This window comes from Macaca thibetana, chromosome 9 (genome assembly GCF_024542745.1).
Source record: "Macaca thibetana thibetana isolate TM-01 chromosome 9, ASM2454274v1, whole genome shotgun sequence".
NCBI lineage: Eukaryota > Metazoa > Chordata > Mammalia > Primates > Cercopithecidae > Macaca > Macaca thibetana.
This window is the reverse complement of record NC_065586.1, coordinates 111170358-111174753: the sequence shown is the minus strand read 5'-3', so window position 1 is coordinate 111174753 and position 4396 is coordinate 111170358.

Below are 4396 nucleotides of genomic sequence, written 5' to 3'. Positions count from 1 at the left end.
GAGGTTGTTCTGTGGGAGAGACACAGAGTGTCCAGCCCTGCCAGTGACTGGGTGAGAAAGCTTGTCTTCTCACCCAGTCAGGAAGTGTTAGGAAGCTCATTGTGGCCATACAAGTAAGCCACATTCCAACCCAGTTGATATTTTCAACCTCATCCACTGGACGTACATATATATCTCAAATGCTTCACAACTCAGAGCGGACAGAGAGGAGTGGGTATCCCAAGGCCCCAGTATTCTTTGTTATTATTATTATTATTATTTTCTATTTTTTTAGAGACAAGGTCTCACTCTGCTGTCCAGGCTAGAGTACAGTGGTGCAATCACAGCTCACTGCAACCTGAAACTTCTGGGCTAAAGTTATCCTCCCACCTAACCCTCCTGAGTATCTGGGACTACAGGTATGTGCCACTACACCTGGCTGCCTTTTTTTTTTTTTTTTTAAGAGAAGGGGTCTCACTATGTTGCCCAGGCTGGTCTTGAATTCATGGCCTCGAGTGATCCTCCTGTCTCAGGCTCCCAAAGTGCTGGCATTACAGGAATAAGCCAACGTACCCGGCCCCAATATTCTTTATGACCTCTAATAGCAGTCAGAGACATTCATCCATGGTGTTCAGGGATCTAAGTAATCATGCTAAGACTTGACATCTATATAGCACTCTTCCACATTATCTCTATGTGCCTCACGAAATCTTATGACATAGGTAGAGCAAGCATTATTGTCTTAGTTTTAAAGATTAGAAAATGAAGATTCAAAGAGGCTGAGTGAATTCCTCAAGTTTGTCTGGTTACTAAGTGGTGAAATTGGGACTCCAATCCAGCTTTCTAACCTTAATTTCTGTAGGAATAAGATGGCTGAGATGCAGTTTTAGAAGGCAGGTTTAAAAGCCATGTAGATTTGGGTTCTGGCTCTGGTACAGCCCTTGGGAAAATCAGTCATGTTCTTGAAGTCTTCCTGTCCTTACTTATAAAATAGGAAAAATAGTAGGGTCATTTTGAAGATGTCATAGAATAATACAAAGCCCCTGGCAAAGTGCATATTAAACATTCAGTAAGTGTCATCTTTCTATTATAGATTTAAGCCAGTTGAATAAGCAATTTGTTTAACCAACCTAGGTTTGGTACAGATCATCTATAAATGTCTGTTTGGCCATAACTCTAAGGATTCCATAAATAACCCAATGAAATTATTTTAAACTGAAAACATTCTATGTTCTTATTTCAAGTACTTTATCATCTATTACAAGGTCCTTCTGAACAGAGAGACAAATTTTTGTAATATTTTTTCAGTAGTACTTTCTGTTATATATAATACAAAATGTAAACTGGTATAATCCTCTTAAAAAGCATTTGCACAATTTATATTAAGAACCAGAAAAATGTTCATACCTTTTGACTAAGTAATTCCACTTCTGAGAAATTATATAAAATATATAAAAAGCTACATCCATACAAACAGGCACACACAAAGATGTATATCACAGAAGTATTCAAGATAATAAAAATAACCAAAGTGCCTAGCAACAAGTCTATCATTCAGGGTTCCTTGGTTGCAAAGAACAGAAAACAACTCTATCTTCTTTCCTGACTATCTGTCTTCCAAAGACACTGTTGGAAAGACTGGGTAGTTCCTCAAATGAATGGCATCAGGAAGAATGTAAACCAGGAATGTCAGTATAAAAGCCTCACTGACAGTGTTTCTTGTGACACAGCTTTAGTCATCTTCTGCTCATCTCCAACCAAGCCTTGAGTGGGGTGATACTGTGACCAATATGGTAATTATCTGAAGATCGTTGTAACTGGCCTGGCTTGGGTCTTCTGCTTACCTCTTGGTGAGGCAAAATGGGGAGTAAAAACACTGTGATCAACAGTTCCATCCAGATCCCATGCAAAGAATGGGTAGCAGTTCCCTAAAAGAAAGACAGGTGCTGAGCGGGCAGAATGACAGGTGTCTGCTACTTGGCAATAAATTATTATGAATATATATCGACGATTTCAGACTATTTTATTGTCTCAATCATGACCATTATAGAGACTATCCAGAATGTTTATCCTGTCTTTTTTTTTTTTTTTTTTTTTTTTTTGAGACAGAGTTTCGCTCTTGTTGCCCAGGCTGGAGTGCAATGACAAGATCTCGGCTCACTGCAACCTCTACCTCCCGGGTTCAAGCGATTTTCACGCCTCACCCTCCTGACTAGCTGGGAGCCTGCCACCATGCCCGGCTAATTTTTGTGTTTTTAGTAGAGATGGGGTTTCACCATGTTGGCCAGGCTGGTCTTGAACTCCTGACCTCAGGTGACCTGCCCACCTCGGCCTCCCAAAATGCTGGGATTACAGGCATGAACCACCACTCCTGGTCCTATCATGTCATTTTAAATAAAAAGGCAGGATATTCAAATGTGTGTGTAGGTACATGGTTATATTTACCAAAAAAAAAAAAAAAGGTATTAGAAAAACAATGGAAGGAAATTCACCTAAATCCTTGCCAACAGCCAGGTTTCTGTCTGATCTAGGCTCACTCAGTAGGGCACCTGCCTTACAAACTAAAACCAGAGAGAGGTCTGGGGCTTGGAGCTGGTTCTGAAAGAGTTGTCTCCAGTTGTTACAGAAGGTGAGAGTCAGGGAGTGAGAGCAACTAGAGGGAAAGAGAACTAACCACTTAACCTGATAAAAGAAACCAGTTCCTAGGACTTGAGCAGAAACAAAGCCCAAAGTCAAGGGCTGAGAACAAGGTAGAGGAGAGGAAGCCGGAGGGTCAATGGCTTTCCTGTGACCAAGAGTGGATTGCCCAGACCTCCCTCTGTGAGGTGTGACTGCTCAGTAAATTGAGGCCTGGGCCTGAGGAAAAGGCACAGATTTGAAGGAGATCACTGGGGAGAGGAAAAGCAGGTAATTTTCTGCCCCTTCCTTCTTTCAAGCCTTCTGTGATGATTTTTAAATTGTATGTGAATAAGGGCCAGACTTGATGGCTCATGCATGTAATCCCAGCACTTTGGGAGGCCGAGGCGGGCTGATCACTTGAGATCAGGAGTTCGGGACCAACCTGACCAACATGGTGAAACCCTGTCTCTACTAAAAATACAAAAATTAGCCGGGGTTGCTGGCGCACGCCTGTAATTGCAGCTATTCAGGAGGCTGAGGCAAGAGAATCGCTTGAACCCGGGAGGCAGAGGTTGCGGTGAGCTGAGATCGTGCCACAGCACTCCAGCCTGGGCGACAGAGCAAGACTCCTTCTTAAAACAAAATAAATATATGTGAATAAGGGAGATGAATAAAAAACACATTATCGTTTTCAATTGTTGATTCATTCTTCTTAAATGCTGACTGTTATTGTACCTCTATTAGGACAGCAAAGGAAGCTTTAAATTTGGAATGTGAGAAGTCTATTAAACTCAACTGCTATTGATATTCCTGAATTGTAAAATTTTACTTGTTTGACTTACAAGTTACCAAGCTTTATCTAAATTTCAAAATGCAGGCTTTCTATTCTTCTATAACTTAATGATCCAAGAGGAGATTTTGCTTATGCTTAGATGTAATGACTTCACGATTGGTTCTCTTACAGGTTCAGTAATCTGTTTGTTTTTATAACTCCCCAAAGATTCAGGGATGAAAACATTGCCTAGAGCTTCCTTTAAAATTTCTACAGTTTTTCCCTTGATAACATGAGGACAAGGGAACTGTGAATAACAAATTACTTTAACCAAAGAGAATGACCTCTTCGCAAAACAAAGTAAAAAAAAAAAAAAAAAATACAGCTTCAACATTTCATATATTTGGTTAACGATACAACACTCTTTCTTTCATCTCTGTGTAATAAAAAAAGACATTGGTCCTGGTGTCATGTAGAAAAATTTCAAAGTTTCTGGGAGGGAGAAGAAGAAATAATCTGTGGGAAAAAACATTCATGATTAGGTACAGGTTTTTGAGGACTTTGAAAACAAAGTAAAAAAAAAATACTATTTTCTGACTGCTAACATTCACATTTTGAAATATACACTTTCTTTAGAGCAGGAGGAAAAAAAACTGTTTTACACAAAGATTGCCAACCTTATTGTACAGATCTATTTAAGACTTCCATGAGGAAATGATGTGTCTGAAGTCAAATGAGCCTCTAAAGTCATATCGTGAAACTTCCTTTGATGTAAAACTGTATCCTCTATTTTTGACATGTCCTTCAACCACAGAAGAATTTTTCCTTTAAAAAAAACTTACAGAATATAAATAGAATATCAAGAAATACAGGTTATGAGACAGAAGGAAGCCCAAATATGCATAGAATCCTTTGCTGGACTAAGAACATCTTGAGAAGAGCCACACACTTTAAATCTTCAATGCTGTCATCTTTTCATGATGAAAGCCTAAAATCTTAGAGCCCAAACCAAAAGGTTCCAAGGAA